Source organism: Somniosus microcephalus, chromosome 11, assembly GCF_052327205.1.
Source record: "Somniosus microcephalus isolate GS21.2 chromosome 11, FLI_Smic_1.0, whole genome shotgun sequence".
NCBI lineage: Eukaryota > Metazoa > Chordata > Chondrichthyes > Squaliformes > Somniosidae > Somniosus > Somniosus microcephalus.
The window spans coordinates 147,368,473-147,388,548 of NC_140997.1; the positions used below are offsets into that span (position 1 = coordinate 147,368,473).

General features: G+C 62.5%; 1 protein-coding gene across 2 annotated transcripts in view; it reads left to right on the plus strand.

The window, feature by feature from the left end:
• sema3h (sema domain, immunoglobulin domain (Ig), short basic domain, secreted, (semaphorin) 3H) overlaps positions 1-20,076 on the plus strand; it is a 326,254-nt gene that overhangs the window by 295,490 nt on the left and 10,688 nt on the right. The window lies entirely within an intron of this gene.

Consider the following 20,076-nt stretch of genomic DNA (forward strand, 5'->3'; position numbering starts at 1 on the left):
TGCGTCCCTCACACTGCGTCCCTCGCACTGCGTCCCTCGCACTGCGACCCTCGCACTGCGTCCCTCGCACTGCGTCCCTCACACTGCAGGTCTCACACTGCTTCCCTCACACTGCGGGTCTCACACTGCGTCCCTCACACTGCGCCCCTCACACTGCGTCCCCCACACTGCGGGTCTCGCACTGCGTCCCCCACACTGCGGGTCTCGCACTGCGTCCCTCACACTGCGTCCCTCAGACTGCGTCGCACACATTGCGTCCATCACACTGCGTCCCTCACACTGCGTCCCTCACAGTGCGGGTCTCACACTGCGTCCCTCACACTGCGGGACTTACACTGCGTCCCTCTCACTGTGGGTCTTACACTGCGTCCCTCACACTGCGACCCTCACACTGCGTCCCTCACACTGCGACCCTCACACTGCGGGACTCACACTGCGGGACTCACACTGCGTCCCTCACACTGCGGGTCTCACACTGCGTCTAACACTGCGTCCCTCGCACTGCGGGTCTTTCACTGTGTCCCTCACACTGCATCCCTCACACTGCGGGTCTCACACTGCGTCCCTCACACTGCCTCCCTCACACTGCGGGTCTCACTGCGTCCCTCACACTGCGGGTCTCACACTGCGACCCTCACACTGCGTCCCTCACACTGCGGGTCTCAAACTGCGTCCCTCACACTGCGGGTCTCACACTGCTTCCCTTACACTGCGGGTCTCACACTGCGTCCCTCACACTGTGTCCCTCACACTGCGTCTCCCACACTGCGGGTCTCGCACTGCGTCCCTCACACTGCGTCCCTCACACTGCGGGTCTCACACTGCGTCCCACACACTGCGGGTCTCTCACACTGCGTCCCTCACACTGTGGGTCTCTCACACTGCGTCCCTCTCACTGCGACCCTCACACTGCGTCCCTCGCACTGCGACCCTCGCACTGCATCCCTCACACTGCGGGTCTCTCACACTGCGTCCCTCTCACTGCGTCCCTCGCACTGCGGCCCTCGCACTGCGGCCCTCGCACTGCGACCCTCGCACTGCGTCCCTCGCACTGCGACCCTCGCACTGCATCCCTCACACTGCGGGTCTCTCACACTGCGTCCCTCTCACTGCGTCCCTCGCACTGCGGCCCTCGCACTGCGACCCTCGCACTGCGGCCCTCGCACTGCGACCCTCGCACTGCGTCCCTCACACTGTGTTCCTCACACTGCGGGTCTCACACTGCGTCCCTCACACTGCGGGTCTCACACTGCGTCCCTCACACTGCGGGACTCACATTGCGGGTCTCACACTGCGTCCCTCACACTGCCTCCCTCACACTGCGGTTCTCACACTGCCCCCCTCACACTGCCTCCCTTACACTGCGTCCTTCACACTGCAGGTCTCACACTGCATCCCTCACACTGCGGGTCTCAAACTGCGTCCCTCACACTGCGGGTCTCACACTGCTTCCCTCACACTGCGGGTCTCACACTGCGTCCCTCACACTGCGTCTCCCACACTGCGGGTCTCGCACTGCCTCCCTCACACTGCGGGTCTCATACTGCGTCCCACACACTGCGTCCCTCACACTGCGTCCCTCACACTGCGACCCTCGCACTGCGTCCCTCGCACTGCGACCCTCGCACTGCTTCCCTCAAACTGCGTCCCTCGCACTGCGCCCCTCACACTGCGTCCCTCACAATGCGTCCCTCACAATGCGTCCCTCACACTGCGGTTCTCACACTGCCTCCCTCACACTGCGTCCCTCGCACAGCGCCCCTCACACCGCGTCCCTCACACTGCCTCCCTCACACTGCGGGTCTCGCACTGCGTCCCTCACACTGCGTCCCTCACACTGCGTCTCTCACACTGCGTCCTTCACACTGCGACCCTCACACTGCGTCCCTCACACTGCATCCCTCACACTGCATCCCTCACAGTGCGGGTCTCACACTGCGTCCCTCACACTGCTTCCCTCACACTGCGTCCCTCACACTGCGTCCCTCACACTGCATCCCTCACACTGCATCCCTCACAGTGTGGGTCTCACACTGCGTCCTTCACAGTGCGGGTCTCACACTGCGTCCCTCGCACTGCGTCCCTCGCACTGCGGGTCTTACACTGCGTCCCTCACACTGCGTCCCTCTCACTGTGAGTCTTACACTGCGTCCCTCACACTGCGGGACTCACACTGCATCCCTCACACTGCGGGTCTCACACTGCGTCCAGCACTGCGTCCCTCGCACTGCGGGTCTTTCACTGCGCCCCTCAAACTGCGTCCCTCACACTGCCTCCCCCACACTGCCTCCCTCACACTGCCTCCCTCACACTGCGGGTCTCACACTGCGGGTCTCACACTGCGGGTCTCACACTGCGTCCCTCACACTGCCTCCCTCACACTGCCTCCCTCACACTGCGGGTCTCACTGCGTCCCTCACACTGCGGGTCTCACACTGCGACCCTCACACTGCGGGTCTCAAACTGCGTCCCTCACACTGCGTCCCTCACACTGCGGGTCTCACACTGCTTCCCTCACACTGCGGGGCGCACACTGCATCCCTCACACTGCGTCCCTCACACTGCGTCTCCCACACTGCGGGTCTCGCACTGCGTCCCTCACACTGCGTCCCTCACACTGCGGGTCTCACACTGCGTCCCTCACACTGCGCCCCTCACACTGCAGGTCTCACACTGCGTCCCTCACACTGCGACCCTCACACTGCGTCCCTCACACTCCGTCCCTCGCACTGCGTCCCTCGCACTGCGTCCCTCGCACTGCGGGTCTCAAACTGCGTCCCTCACACTGCAGGTCTCACACTGCTTCCCTCACACTGCGGGTCTCACACTGCGTCCCTCACACTGCGCCCCTCACACTGCGTCCCCCACACTGCGGGTCTCGCACTGCGTCCCCCACACTGCGGGTCTCGCACTGCGTCCCTCAGACTGCGTCCCTCAGACTGCGTCCCTCACACTGCGTCCATCACACTGCGGGTCTCACACTGCGTCCCTCACATTGCGTCCATCACACTGCGTCCCTCACACTGCGGGTCTCACACTGCGTCCCTCACAGTGCGGGTCTCACACTGCGTCCCTCACACTGCGTCCCTCTCACTGTGGGTCTCACACTGCGTCCCTCACACTGCGGGTCTCACACTGCGGGACTCACACTGCGTCCCTCACACTGCATCCCTCACACTGCGGGTCTCACACTGCGTCCCTCACACTGCCTCCCTCACACTGCGGGTCTCACTGCGTCCCTCACACTGCGGGTCTCACACTGCGACCCTCACACTGCGTCCCTCACACTGCGGGTCTCAAACTGTGTCCCTCACACTGCGTCCCTCACACTGCGGGTCTCACACTGCTTCCCTTACACTGCGGGTCTCACACTGCGTCCCTCACACTGCGTCTCCCACACTGCGGGTCTCGCACTGCGTCCCTCACACTGCGGGTCTCACACTGCGTCCCTCACACTGCGTCCCTCACACTGCGTCCCACACACTGCGGGTCTCACACTGCGTCCCTCACACTGCGTCCCTCACACTGCGACCCTCACACTGCGTCCCTCACACTGCGTCCCACACACTGCGTCCCACACACTGCGTCCTACACACTGCGTCCCTCACACTGCATCCCTCACACTGCGACCCTCACACTGCGACCCTCACACTGCGTCCCTCACACTGCGTCCCTCGCACTGCGACCCTTGCACTGCGTCCCTCAGACTGCGGGTCTCAAACTGCGTCCCTCACACTGCTGGTCTCACACTGCTTCCCTCACACTGCGGGTCTCACACTGCGTCCCTCAGACTGCGTCCCTCACACTGCCTCCCTTACACTGCGTCCCTCACAGTGCGGGTCTCACACTGCGTCCATCACACTGCGTCCCTCGCACTGCGACCCTCGCACTGCGACCCTCGCACTGCGTCCCTCACACTGCATCCCTATCACTGCGACACTCACATTGCGTCCTTCACACTGCGTCCCTCACACTGCGGGTCTCGCACTGCGTCACTCACACTGCGGGTCTCACACTGCGTCCCTCGCACTGCAACCCTCACACTGCAGGTCTCACACTGCGTCCCTCGCACTGCGACCCTCGCACTGCGTCCCTCGCACTGCGTCCCTCACACTGCGACCCTCACACTGTGGGTCTCACACTGCATCCCTCACACTGCGGGTCTCACACTGCGGGTCTCACACTGCGCCCCTCACACTGCGTCCCACACACTGCGTCTCTCGCACTGCGGGTCTCACCCTGCGTCCCTCACAGTGCGGGTCTCACACTGCGTCCCTCACACTGCCTCCCTCACACTGCGGGTCTCACTGTGTCCCTCACACTGCGGGTCTCACACTGCGACCCTCACACTGCGGGTCTCAAACTGCGTCCCTCACACTGCGGGTCTCACACTGCTTCCCTTACACTGCGGGTCTCACACTGCGTCCCTCACACTGCGGGTCTCACACTGCGTCCCTCACACTGCGTCTCCCACACTGCGGGTCTCGCACTGCGTCCCTCACACTGCGTCCCTCACACTGCGTCCCACACACTGCGTCCCTCACACTGCGTCTCCCACACTGCGGGTCTCGCACTGCGTCCCTCACACTGCGTCCCTCACACTGCGGGTCTCACACTGCGTCCCTCACACTGCGTCTCCCACACTGCGGGTCTCGCACTGCATCCCTCACACTGCGGGTCTCACACTGCGTCCCACACACTGCGTCCCTCACACTGCGTCCCTCACACTGCGTCCCTCACACTGCGACCCTCACACTGCGACCCTCACACTGCGACCCTCACACTGCGTCCCTCACACTGCGACCCTCGCACTGCGTCCCTCAGACTGCGTCCCTCACACTGCGGGTCTCAAACTGCGTCCCTCACACTGCTGGTCTCACACTGCTTCCCTCACACTGCCTCCCTCACACTGCGTCCCTTACAATGCGTCCCTCACACTGCCTCCCTCACACTGCGACCCTCACACTGCGGGTCTCACACTGCGTCCCTCAGACTGCGTCCCTCACACTGCCTCCCTCACAGTGCGGGTCTCACACTGCGTCCATCACACTGCGTCCCTCGCACTGCGTCCCTCGCACTGCGACCCTCGCACTGCGACCCTCGCACTGCGTCCCTCACACTGCGTCCCTATCACTGCGACACTCACATTGCGTCCTTCACACTGCGTCCCTCACACTGCGGGTCTCGCACTGCGTCACTCACACTGCGGGTCTCACACTGCGTCCCTCGCACTGCAACCCTCACACTGCAGGTCTCACAATGCGTCCCTCGCACTGCGTCCCTCGCACTGTGTCCCTCGCACTGCGACCCTCGCACTGCGACCCTCACACTGCGTCCCTCACACTGTGGGTCTCACACTGCATCCCTCACACTGCGGGTCTCACACTGCGGGTCTCACACTGCGTCCCTCACACTGCGTCCCGCACACTGCGTCTCTCGCACTGCGGGTCTCACCCTGCGTCCCTCACAGTGCGGGTCTCACACTGCGTCTCTCACACTGCGTCCCTCACACTGCGTCCCCCACACTGCGGGTCTCGCACTGCGTCCCTCACACTGCGGGTCTCACTCTGCGTCACTCACTGCGGGTCTTACACTGCGTCGCTCACACTGCGTCCCTCACACTGCATCCCTCTCACTGCGCCCCTCTCACTGCGCCCCTCGCACTGCGTCCCTCGCACTTCGTCCCTCGCACTGCGTCCCTCACACTGCGGGTCTTACACTGCGTCCCTCAAACTGCATCCCTCACACTGCGTCCCTCACACTGCAGGTCTCACACTGCATCCCTCACACTGCGTCCCTATCACTGCGACACTCACATTGCGTCCTTCACACTGCGGGTCTCGCACTGCGTCACTCAAACTGCGGGTCTCACACTGCGTCCCTCGCACTGCAACCCTCACACTGCAGGTCTCACACTGCGTCCCTCGCACTGCGACCCTCGCACTGCGTCCCTCGCACTGCGTCCCTCGCACTGCGTCCCTCACACTGCGACCCTCACACTGCGTCCCTCACACTGTGGGTCTCACACTGCATCCCTCACACTGCGTCTCCCACACTGCGGGTCTCGCACTGCGTCCCTCACACTGCATCCCTCACACTGCGGGTCTCCCTGCGACCCTCACACTGCGTCCCTCACACTGCGGGTCTCAATCTGCGTCCCTCACACTGCGTCCCTCACACTGCGGGTCTCACACTGCATCCCACACATTGCGTCCCTCACACTGCAGGTCTCACACTGCGACCCTCACACTGCGTCCCTCACAGTGCGGGTCTCACACTGCGTCTGTCACACTGCGTCCCTCACACTGCATCCCTCACACTGCGACCCTCACACTCCGTCCCTCGCACTGCGTCCCTCGCACTGCGTCCCTCGCACTGCGTCCCTCGCACTGCGACCCTCGCACTGCGTCCCTCGCACTGCGTCCCTCGCACTGCGACCCTCGCACTGCGTCCCTCACACTGCGTCCCTCACACTGCGGGTCTCAAACTGCGTCCCTCACACTGCGGGTCTCACACTGCTTCCCTCACACTGCGGGTCTCACACTGCGTCCCTCACACTGCGCCCCTCACACTGCGTCCCCCACACTGCGGGTCTCGCACTGCGTCCCTCACACTGCGGGTCTCACACTGCGTCCCTCAGACTGCGTCCCTCGCACTGCGTCCCTCGCACTGCGACCCTCGCACTGTGTCCCTCGCACTGCGTCCCTCACACTGCGGGTCTCAAACTGCGTCCCTCACACTGCGGGTCTCACACTGCGTCCCTCACACTGCGGGTCTCACACTGCGTCTCCCACACTGCGGGTCTCACACTGCGTCCCGCACACTGCGTCCCTCACACTGCGTCCCTCACAATGCGGGTCTCACACCGCGTCCCTCACATTGCGTCCGTCACACTGCATCCCTCACACTGCGGGTCTCACACTGCGTCCCTCACAGTGCGGGTCTCACACTGCGTCCCTCACACTGCGGGTCTTACACTGCGTCCCTCACACTGCGTCCCTCTCACTGTGGGTCTTACACTGCCTCCCTCACACTGCGTCCCTCACACTGCGGGTCTCACACTGCGTCTAACACTGCGTCCCTCGCACTGCGGGTCTTTCACTGCGCCCCTCAAACTGCGTCCCTCACACTGCGGGTCTCACACTGCGGGTCTCACACTGCCTCCCTCACACTGCCTCCCTCACACTGCGGGTCTCACTGCGTCCCTCACACTGCGGGTCTCACAATGCGACCCTCACACTGCGTCCCTCACACTGCTTCCCTTTCACTGCGGGTCTCACACTGCGTCCCTCACACTGCGTCTCCCACACTGCGGGTCTCACACTGCGTCCCTCACACTGCGTCCCTCACACTGCGTCCCACACACTGCGTCCCACACACTGCGTCCCTCGCACTGCGTCCCTCACACTGCGTCCCTCACACTGCGTCCCTCACACTGCGTCCCCCACACTGCGGGTCTCACACTGCGTCCCTCACACTGCTGGTCTCACACTGCTTCCCTCACACTGCGGGTCTCACCCTGCGTCCCTCACACTGCGACCCTCACACTGCGGGTCTCACACTGCGTCCCTCACACTGCGGGTCTCACACTGCTTCCCTCACACTGCGGGTCTCACACTGCGTCCCTCACACTGCGCCCCTCACACTGCGTCCCCCACACTGCGGGTCTCGCACTGTGTCCCTCACACTGCGGGTCTCACACTGCGTCCCTCAGACTGCGTCCCTCAGACTGCGTCCCTCGCACTGCGTCCCTCGCACTGCGACCCTCGCACTGCGACCCTCGCACTGCGTCCCTCACACTGCGGGTCTCAAACTGCGTCCCTCACACTGCGGGTCTCACACTGCTTCCCTCACACTGCGGGTCTCACACTGCGTCCCTCACACTGCGGGTCTCGCACTGCGTCCCTCGCACTGCGACCCTCGCACTGCGTCCCTCACACTGCGGGTCTCAAACTGCGTCCCTCACACTGCGGGTCTCACACTGCTTCCCTCACACTGCGCCCCTCACACTGCGTCCCCCACACTGCGGGTCTCGCACTGCGTCCCTCACACTGCGGGTCTCACACTGCGTCCCTCAGACTGCGTCCCTCGCACTGCGTCCCTCGCACTGCGACCCTCGCACTGCGTCCCTCGCACTGCGTCCCTCACACTGCGGGTCTCAAACTGCGTCCCTCACACTGCGGGTCTCACACTGCGTCCCTCACACTGCGGGTCTCACACTGCGTCCCTCACACTGCGTCCCGCACACTGCGTCCCTCACAATGCGGGTCTCACACCGCGTCCCTCACATTGCGTCCGTCACACTGCATCCCTCACACTGCGGGTCTCACACTGCGTCCCTCTCACTGTGGGTCTTACACTGCGTCCCTCACACTGCGGGTCTTACACTGCGTCCCTCACACTGCGGGTCTCACACTGCGTCTAACACTGCGTCCCTCGCACTGCGGGTCTTTCACTGCGCCCCTCAAACTGCGTCCCTCACACTGCGGGTCTCACACTGCGGGTCTCACACTGCGTCCCTCACACTGCCTCCCTCACACTGCCTCCCTCACACTGCGGGTCTCACTGCGTCCCTCACACTGCGGGTCTCACTGCGTCCCTCACACTGCGGGTCTCACAATTCGACCCTCACACTGCGTCCCTCACACTGCGGGTCTCACACTGCTTCCCTTTCACTGCGGGTCTCACACTGCGTCCCTCACACTGCGTCTCCCACACTGCGGGTCTCACACTGCGTCCCTCACACTGCGTCCCACACACTGCGTCCCACACACTGCGTCCCTCACACTGCGTCCCCCACACTGCGGGTCTCACACTGCGTCCCTCACACTGCAGGTCTCACACTGCGTCCCTCACACTGCGGGTCCCAAACTGCGTCCCTCACACTGCGGGTCTCACACTGCGTCCCTCACACTGCGGGTCTCACACTGCGTCCCTCACACTGCGACCCTCGCACTGCGTCCCTCAGACTGCGTCCCTCACACTGCGACCCTCACACTGACTCCCTCACACTGCGGGTCTCACACTGCGTCCCTCACACTGCGGGTCTCACACTGCGTCCCTCACACTGCGACCCTCGCACTGCGTCCCTCAGACTGCGTCCCTCACACTGCGGGTCTCAAACTGCGTCCCTCACACTGCGCCCCTCACACTGCGTCCCCCACACTGCGTCCCCCACACTGCGTCCCCCACACTGCGTCCCTCACACTGCGTCCCTCACACTGCGGGTCTCACACTGTGTCCCTCACACTGCGGGTCTCACTGCGTCCCTCACACTGCGGGTCTCACACTGCGACCCTCACACTGCGTCCCTCACACTGCGGGTCTCAAACTGCGTCCCTCACACTGCGGGTCTCACACTGCTTCCCTTACACTGCGGGTCTCACACTGCATCCCTCACACTGCATCTCCCTCACTGCGGGTCTCGCACTGCGTCCCTCACACTGCGGGTCTCACTGCGTCCCACACACTGCGTTCCACACACTGCATCCCTCACACTGCGTCCCCCACACTGCAGGTCTCACACTGCGTCCCTCACACTGCGTGTCTCAAACTGCATCCCTCACACTGCTGGTCTCACACTGCTTCCCTCACACTGCGTCCCTCACACTGCAGGTCTCACACTGCGTCCCTCACACTGCAGGTCTCACACTGCGTCCCTCACACTGCGTCCCACACACTGCGTCCCTCACCCTGCGGGTCCCAAACTGCGTCCCTCACACTGCTGGTCTCACACTGCTTCCCTCACACTGCGGGTCTCACCCTGCGTCCCTCACCCTGCGCCCCTCACACTGCGACCCTCACACTGCGGGTCTCACACTGCGTCCCTCAGACTGCGTCCCTCAGACTGCGTCCCTCACACTGCGTCCCTCGCACTGCGTCCCTCGCACTGCGACCCTCGCACTGCGTCCCTCGCACTGCGTCCCTCGCACTGCGACCCTCGCACTGCGTCCCTCGCACTGCGTCCCTCGCACTGCGTCCCTCGCACTGCCTCCCTCACACTGCGGGTCTCAAACTGCGTCCCTCACACTGCGGGTCTCACACTGCTTCCCTCGCACTGCGTCCCTCACACTGCGTCCCTCGCACTGCGACCCTCGCACTGCGTCCCTCGCACTGCGTCCCTCACACTGCGGGTCTCAAACTGCGTCCCTCACACTGCGGGTCTCACACTGCGTCCCTCACACTGCGGGTCTCACACTGCGTCCCTCAGACTGCGTCCCTCACACTGCGGGTCTCACACTGCTTCCCTCGCACTGCGTCCCTCGCACTGCGACCATCGCACTGCGTCCCTCGCACTGCGTCCCTCACACTGCGGGTCTCAAACTGCGTCCCTCACACTGCGGGTCTCACACTGCGTCCCTCACACTGCGGGTCTCACACTGCGTCCCTCACAATGCGTCCGTCACACTGCATCCCTCACACTGCGGGTCTCACACTGCGTCCCTCACAGTGCGGGTCTCACACTGCGTCCCTCACACTGCGGGTCTTACACTGCGTCCCTCACACTGCGTCCCTCTCACTGTGGGTCTTACACTGCCTCCCTCACACTGCGTCCCTCACACTGCGGGTCTCACACTGCGTCTAACACTGCGACCCTCGCACTGCGGGTCTTTCACTGCGCCCCTCAAACTGCGTCCCTCACACTGCGGGTCTCACACTGCGGGTCTCACTGCGTCCCTCAAACTGCCGGTCTCACAATGCGACCCTCACACTGCGTCCCTCACACTGCGGGTCTCACACTGCTTCCCTTTCACTGCGGGTCTCACACTGCGTCCCTCACACTGCGTCTCCCACACTGCGGGTCTCACACTGCGTCCCTCACACTGCGTCCCACACACTGCGTCCCTCACACTGCGGGTCCCAAACTGCGTCCCTCACACTGCGACCCTCACACTGCGGGTCTCACACTGCGTCCCTCAGACTGCGACCCTCGCACTGCGTCCCTCAGACTGCGTCCCTCACACTGCGGGTCTCAAACTGCGTCCCTCACACTGCGCCCCTCACACTGCGCCCCTCACACTGCGTCCCCCACACTGCGTCCCCCACACTGCGTCCCTCACACTGCGTCCCTCACACTGCATCCCTCACACTGCGGGTCTCACACTGCGTCCCTCAGACTGCCTCCCTCACACTGCGGGTCTCACTGCGTCCCTCACACTGCGGGTCTCACACTGCGACCCTCACACTGCGTCCCTCACACTGCTGGTCTCACACTGCTTCCCTCACACTGCGGGTCTCACACTGCGTCCCTCACCCTGCGTCCCTCACACTGCGGGTCTCACACTGCGTCCCTCACACTGCGTCCCTCACACTGCGACCCTCGCACTGCGTCCCTCACACTGCGACCCTCGCACTGCGTCCCTCACACTGCGTCCCTCACACTGCGGGTCTCAAACTGCGTCCCCCACACTGCGTCCCTCACACTGCGGGTCTCACACTGCGTCCCTCAGACTGCGTCCCTCACACTGCCTCCCTCACACTGCGTCCCTCACAGTGCGGGTCTCACACTGCGTCCATCACACTGCGTCCCTCACACTGCGTCCCTCAGTGCGGGTCTCACACTGCGTCCATCACACTGCGTCCCTATCACTGCGACACTCACATTGCGTCCCTCGCACTGCGGGTCTCACACTGCGTCCCTCACACTGCAGGTCTCACACTGCATCCCTCACTCTGCGGGTCTCACACTGCATCCCTCACACTGCGTCCCTCGCACTGCGGGTATCACACTGCGCCCCTCACACTGCCTCCCTCACACTGCGGTTCTCACACTGCCTCCCTCACAGTGCGTCCCTAACACCGCGTCCCTCGCACCCCGGGCCTCACACTGCGTCACTCACACTGCGTCACTCACACTGCGTCACTCACACTGCCTCCCTCACACTGCGATTCTCACACTGTGGTTCTCACACTGCCTCCCTCACACTGCGTCCCTCACACTGCGGGTCTCACACTGCGACCCTCACACTGCGTCCCTCACACTGTGTCCCTCACACTGCGGGTCTCACACTGCTTCCCTCACAGTCCGGGTCTCACACTGCGTCCCTCAGACTGCGTCCCTCACACTGCGACCCTCACACTGCGTCCCTCAAAGTGCGGGTCTCACACCGCGTCCCTCACAGTGCGTCTCTCACACTGCGTCGCTCACACTGCGTCCCTCACACTGCGTCCCCCACAGTGCGTCCCTCACACTGCGTCCCTCACACTGCATCCCTCACACTGCGGGTCTTACACTGCGTCCCTCACACTGCGGGTCTCACACTGCGGGTCTCACACTGCGGGTCTCACACTGCGTCCCTCGCACTCCGTCCCTCGCACTGCATCCCTCACACTGCGTCCCTCACACTGCTGGTCTCACACTGCGTCCCTCACACTGCGCCCCTCACACTGCGTCCCCCACACTGCGGGTCTCGCACTGCGTTCCTCACACTGCCTCCCTCACACTGCCTCCCTCACACTGCGGGTTTCACACTGCGTCCCTCACACTGCAGGTCTCACACTGCGTCCCTCACACTGCGTCCCTCACAGTGCGGGTCTCACACTGCGTCCATCACACTGCGGGTCTCACACTGCTTCCCTCACAGTGCGTCCCTCACATTGCGTCCCTCACACTGCGACCCTCACACTGCGACCCTCACACTGCGTCCCTCACACTTCTTCCCTCACAGTGCGTCCCTCACAGTGCGTCCCTCACACTGCGTCCCTCACACTGCGACCCTCACACTGCGACCCTCACACTGCGACCCTCACACTGCGTCCCTCACACTGCGTCCCTCACACTGCGTCCCTCACACTGCGTCCCTCGCACTGCGGGTCTTACACTGCGTCCCTCACACTGCGTCCCTCTCACTGTGGGTCTCACACTGCATCCCTCACACTGCGGGTCTCACACTGCGTCCCTCACACTGCGTCCCTCACACTGCGCCCCTCACACTGCGCCCCTCACACTGCGTCCCTCACACTGCGTCCCTCACACTGCGTCCATCACACTGCGTCCCTCACACTGCGGGTCTCACACTGCGGGTCTCACACTGCCTCCCTCACTCTGCCTCCCTCACTCTGCCTCCCTCACACTGCGTCCCTCTCACTGCGGGTCTCACACTGCGGGTCTCACACTGCGACCCTCACACTGCGTCCCTCACACTGCGGGTCTCAAACTGCGTCCCTCACACTGCGGGTCTCAAACTGCGTCCCTCACACTGCGTCCCTCACACTGCGGGTCTCAAACTGCGTCCCTCACACTGCGGGTCTCACACTGCGACCCTCACACTGCGTCCCTCACACTGCGGGTCTCAAACTGCGTCCCTCACACTGCGGGTCTCACACTGCGACCCTCACACTGCGTCCCTCACACTGCGTCCCTCACACGGCGGGTCTCACACTGCTTCCCACACACTGCGTCCCTCACACTGCGACCCTCACACTGTGACCCTCACACTGCGTCCCTCACACTGCGTCCCTCACACTGCGTCCCACACACTGCGACCCTCACACTGCGTCCCTCACACTGCGTCCCTCACACTGCGTCCCTCACAGTGCGGGTCTCACACTGCGGGTCTCACACTGCGTCCCTCACACTGCGGGTCTCACACTGCGTCCCTCACAGTGCGGGTCTCACACTGCGTCCCTCACACTGCTGGTCTCACACTGCTTCCCTCACAGTGCGGGTCTCACACTGCGTCCCTCACACTGCTGGTCTCACACTGCTTCCCTCACACTGCGGGTCTCACACTGCGTCCCTCACACTGCGACCCTCACACTGCGTCCCTCACACTGCGTCCCTCACACTGCGGGTCTCAAACTGCGTCCCTCACACTGCGTCCCTCACACTGCGCCCCTCACACTGCGTCCCTCACACTGCGGGTCTCACACTGCGTCCCTCAGACTGCGTCCCTCACACTGCCTCCCTCACACTGCGACCCTCACACTGCGTCCCTCACAGTGCGGGTCTCACACTGCGTCCATCACACTGCGTCCCTCACACTGCGACCCTCACACTGCGACCCTCACACTGCGTCCCTCACAGTGCGGGTCTCACACTGCGTCCATCACACTGCGTCCCTCACACTGCGTCCCTCGCACTGCGTCCCTATCACTGCGACACTCACATTGCGTCCCTCGCACTGCGTCCCTCGCACTGAGGGTCTCGCACTGCGTCCATCACACTGCGTCCCTCGCACTGCGTCCCTCGCACTGCGTCCCTATCACTGCGACACTCACATTGCGTCCCTCACACTGAGGGTCTCGCACTGCGTCACTCACACTGCGGGTCTCACACTGTGTCCCTCGCACTGCGACCCTCACACTGCAGGTCTCACACTGCGTCCCTCGCACTGCGACCCTCGCACTGCGTCCCTCACACTGCGTCCCTCACACTGCGACCCTCACACTGCGGCCCTCACACTGCGGCCCTCACACTGCGGCCCTCACACTGCGGCCCTCACAGTGCGGGTCTCACGCTGCGTCCCTCACACTGCGTCCCTCACACTGCGTCCCTCACACTGCGGGTCTCACACTGCGGGTCTCACACTGCGGGTCTCACACTGCGGGTCTCACACTGCGTCCCTCACACTGCGTGTCTCACACTGCGTCCCTCGCACTTCGTCCCTCGCACTGCGTCCCTCGCACTGCGGGTCTTACACTGCGTCCCTCACACTGCGTCCCTCACACTGCGTCCCTCACACTGCATCCCTCACACTGCGTCCCTCACTCTGCGGGTCTCAAACTGCGTCCCTCACACTGCGTCCCTCACACTGCGTCCCTCACACTGCCTCCCTCACACTGCGTCCCTCACACTGCGTCCCTCACACTGCGTCCCTCACACTGCGACCCTCACACTGCGACCCTCACACCGCGTCCCTCACACTGCATCCCTCACACTGCGTCCCTCACGCTGCGGGTCTCACACTGCGTCCCTCACACTGCGCGTCTCACACTGCGTCCCTCGCACTTCGTCCCTCGCACTGCGTCCCTCGCACTGCGGGTCTTACACTGCGTCCCTCACACTGCAGGTCTCACACTGCATCCCTCACACTGCATCCCTCACTCTGCGGGTCTCACACTGCGTCCCTCGCACTGCGTCCCTCACACTGCAGGTCTCACACTGCATCCCTCACACTGCATCCCTCACTCTGCGACCCTCACACTGCGTCCCTCGCACTGCGGGTATCACACTGCGTCCCACACACTGCCTCCCTCACACTGCGTCCCTCACAGTGCGTCCCTAACACCGCGTCCCTCGCACCGCATCCCTCGCACCGCGTCCCTCGCACCGCGTCCCTCACACCGCGGGTCTCACACCCCGGGCCTCACACTGCGTCACTCACACTGCCTCCCTCACACTGCGATTCTCACACTGCGGTTCTCACACTGCCTCCCTCACACTGCCTCCCTCACTCTGCCTCCCTCACACTGCGTCCCTCACACTGCGTCCCTCACACTGCGTCCCTCACACTGCGGGTCTCACACTGCGGGTCTCACACTGCGACCCTCACACTGCGTCCCTCACAGTCTGGGTCTCACACTGCGGGTCTCACACTGCGACCCTCACACTGCGTCCCTCACACTGCTTCCCTCACACTGCGACCCTCACACTGCGTCCCTCACACTGCGTCCCCCACACTGCGTCCCTCACACTGTGTCCCTCACACTGCGGGTCTCACACTGCTTCCCTCACACTGCGACCCTCACACTGCGTCCCTCACGCTGCGTCCCTCACGCTGCGTCCCTCACACTGCGTCCCTCACACTGCGTCCCTCACACTGCGTCCCTCACACTGCGGGTCTTACACTGCGTCCCTCACACTGCGTCCCTCACACTGCGACCCTCACACTGCGGGTCTCACACTGCGGGTCTCACACTGCGGGTCTCACACTGCGGGTCTCACACTGCGTCCCTCGCACTGCGGGTCTTACACTGCGTCCCTCACACTGCATCCCTCGCACTGCGTCCCTCACACTGCTGGTCTCACACTGCTTCCCTCACACTGCGGGTCTCACACTGCGTCCCTCACACTGCGCCCCTCGCACTGCGTCCCTCAGACTGCCTCCCTCACACTGCCTCCCTCACACTGCCTCCCTCACACTGCGGGTTTCACACTGCGTCCCTCACACTGCGTCCCTCACACTGCAGGTCTCACACTGCATCCCTCACACTGCGACCCTCACACTGCGTCCATCACACTGCGGGTCTCACACTGCTTCCCTCACACTGCGTCCCTCACAGTGCGTCCCTCACAGTGCGTCCCTCACATTGCGTCCCTCACACTGCGACCCTCACACTGCGTCCCTCACACTGCGGGTCTCACACTTCTTCCCTCACACTGCGTCCCTCACAGTGCGTCCCTCACAGTGCGTCCCTCACACTGCGTCCCTCACACTGCGTCCCTCACACTGCGTCCCTCACACTGCATCCCTCACAGTGCGGGTCTCACACCGCGTCCCTCGCACTGTGGGTCTTACACTGCGTCCCTCACACTGCGTCCCTCTCACTGTGGGTCTCACACTGCGTCCCTCACACTGCGGGTCTCAAACTGCGTCCCTCACACTGCGGGTCTCAAACTGCGTCCCTCACACTGCGTCCCTCACACTGCGGGTCTCAAACTGCGTCCCTCACACTGCGTCCCTCTCACTGCGGGTCTCACACTGCGGGTCTCACACTGCGACCCTCACACTGCGTCCCTCACACTGCGGGTCTCAAACTGCGTCCCTCACACTGCGGGTCTCAAACTGCGTCCCTCACACTGCGGGTCTCAAACTGCGTCCCTCACACTGTGTCCCTCACACTGCGGGTCTCACACTGCTTCCCACACACTGCGTCCCTCACACTGCGTCCCTCACACTGCGACCCTCACACTGCGACCCTCACACTGCGACCCTCACACTGCGACCCTCACACTGCGTCCCTCACACTGCGTCCCTCACACTGCGTCCCTCACACTGCGACCCTCACACTGCGACCCTCACACTGCGTCCCTCACACTGCGTCCCTCACACTGCGGGTCTCACACTGCGTCCCTCACACTGCGGGTCTCACACTGCGTCACTCACACTGCGGGTCTCACACTGCGTCCCTCACACTGCGTCCCTCACACTGCGTCCCTCACACTGCGGGTCTCACACTGCGTCACTCACACTGCGGGTCTCACACTGCGTCCCTCACACTGCGGGTCTCACACTGCGTCTCACACTGCGTCCCGCACACTGCGTCCCTCACACTGCGTCCCTCACACTGCGGGTCTCACACTGCGGGTCTCACAGTGCGTCCCTCACACTGCCTCCCTCACACTGCGGTTCTCACACTGCGTCCCTCACACTGCGGGTCTCAAACTGCATCCCTCACACTGCGGGTCTCACACTGCTTCCCTCACACTGCGGGTCTCACACTGCGTCCCTCACACTGCGTCCCTCACACTGCGTCCCTCACACTGCGTCCCACACACTGCGTCCCTCACACTGCCTTCCTCACACTGCGTCCCTCACACTGCGTCCCTCACACTGGGTCCCTCACACTGCGGGTCTCACAGTGCGTCCCTCACACTGCCTCCCTCACACTGCGGTTCTCACACTGCGTCCCTCACACTGCGGGTCTCAAACTGCATCCCTCACACTGCTTCCCTCACACTGCGTCCCTCACACTGCGTCCCTCACACTGCGTCCCTCACTCTGCGTCCCTCACTCTGCGTCCCCCTCACTGCGTCCCCCTCACACTGCGTCCCTCGCACTGCGTCCCTCACACTGCGTCCCTCACACTGCGGCCCTCACACTGCGTCCCTCACACTGCGTCCCTCTCACTGCGACCCTCGCACTGCATCCCTCGCACTGCGTCCCTCGCACTACGACCCTCGCACTGCGTCCCTCACACTGCGTCGCTATCACTGCGACCCTCACACTGCGGGTCTCACACTTCGTCCCTCACACTGCGTCCCTCACACTGTGGGTCTCACACTGCGTCCCTCACACTGCGGGTCTCACACTGCGTCCCTCACACTGCGGGTCTCACACTGCGTCCCTCACACTGTGGGTCTCACACTGCGTCCCTCACACTGTGGGTCTCACACTGCGTCCCTCACACTGCGGGTCTCACACTGCGTCCCTCACACTGCGGTTCTCACACTGCCTCCCTCACACTGCCTCCCTCACACTGCGGGTCTCACACTGCTTCCCTCACACTGCGTCCCTCACACTGCGGGTCTCACACTGCGTCCCTCACACTGCAGGTCTCACACTGCCTCCCTCACACTGCGGTTCTCACACTGCCTCCCTCACACTGCGTCCCTCACACTGCGTCCCTCACACTGCGTCCCTCACACTGCCTCCCTCACACTGCGGATCTCACACTGCTTCCCTCACACTGCGTCCCTCACACTGCATCCCTCACACTGCGTCCGTCACACTGCGTCCGTCACACTGCGACCCTCACACTGCGTCCCTCACTCTGCGTCCCTCACACTGCGTCCGTCACACTGCGACCCTCACACTGCGTCCCTCACTCTGCGTCCCTCACACTGCGTCCGTCACACTGCGTCCGTCACACTGCGTCCCTCACACTGCGTCCCTCTCACTGCGTCCCTCACACTGCGGGTCTCACACTGCGTCCCTCACACTGCGGGTCTCACACTTAAGACATTGCAAGGACTTAAAATAAAAAGAAAACCAGTCACTCCCTGCTAGTTTTTCTGACCTTAGTAACTTGGCCCTATCTCTTAAAGGCAGATGCTGGGGATATACGAACAGCTGCCAAACTATAGAAACTTCCCTCAGCAATTGGCCCCAGGATGTGCCTATTTAGACCGCATCCCCGTCCCCATTCTCAGAGCACTTGAGCAGTGGTGTTAAAGGGGCAAGTCAGTTTATGTATAACTCCATCCTAGCAGCTCACCAGCACAACTGTGTTCCAGGATCCAGGCTACCCCTGGGTAAGTACCACAGAATATCAGCAAGCACCATATAAAATCGGACACTGGTCTACGGATTGTACTTTACCGCAGGCCAATTTCATGGGGAATTGTTTTGTATTCATCAAGCGAGGGATGTGAGAGATGGTGTATGGAACACCTTATGTAGCAGCATGCATTCCTAGGTCAGACAGAACCTGGAACGTCAGTTGTAGAATGAAGCTCCCTCTCACTGTCTAATAATGTGCCCTAACCCAAATCTCAGAAACACACTTCCTGCTGCCCAAGATGGAGTTTTTACATTTAGCACACCAGGCGTGCTGATTGGCCTAAGTGAGAGGGCCAGTCAGTCCAGATTAGGGGCAGTGTGTTCTGGCAGGCTCCCACTAAGAACTGGGTGGAGACTGCTCCACAGTTGCCAGAGGGAGGGGCCATTACATAGAATGCACAGCACAGAAACAAGCCATTCGGTCCAACTGGTCCATGCCGGTGTTTATTTTGCACACACGCCACCTCCCACACTTGTTTATCTCTATCAGCATAACCTTCTATTCCTTTCCCCCTCATGTACTTAGCTAGCTTCACCTTAAATGCATCTATGCTATTTGCCTCAACCACTCCCTGTGGTAGCGAGTTCCACATTCTCGCCACTCTCTGGGTAAAGAAGTTTCTCCGGAATTCTTTATTGGATTTATTATTCCATCAGTCTTGGGCCGGTTTTGAACCCAGCGGTGAATGAAGAGTATTTTTTATCACCGGGGACATCAAAGAGTTAACTATTGCAGCAAGCTGCTAGTTTACTATGTACAGGACAGCATGTTGCATGTAACAAGACAGCAGAACATCAAGAGGACATCTTACCACAAAGGTGTTCAAGCAATTGAACAACTGTGCCTAAACACCAGAATGTGTTACCGCAGCCGTGAGCAACATCACAAGTTCTGTATAGGGATTGTGGTCCCACGACAAATAAATAACCATCGTTTTATCACATGACTCATGACTGGGAGGCTACTCAAAATATTGTCTAGCATCTCCAGAGTTATGTGAATACACCAACTCTTTTATACCCAGCTTTTCCACTGTAGATACACCACAGTGCAGGACAGTCATTAGCCCTTTAACATGGGCATCACGCTTGATATGTCCCCGAACCCCTTGATTTCTTAGTGCCTTGTTAC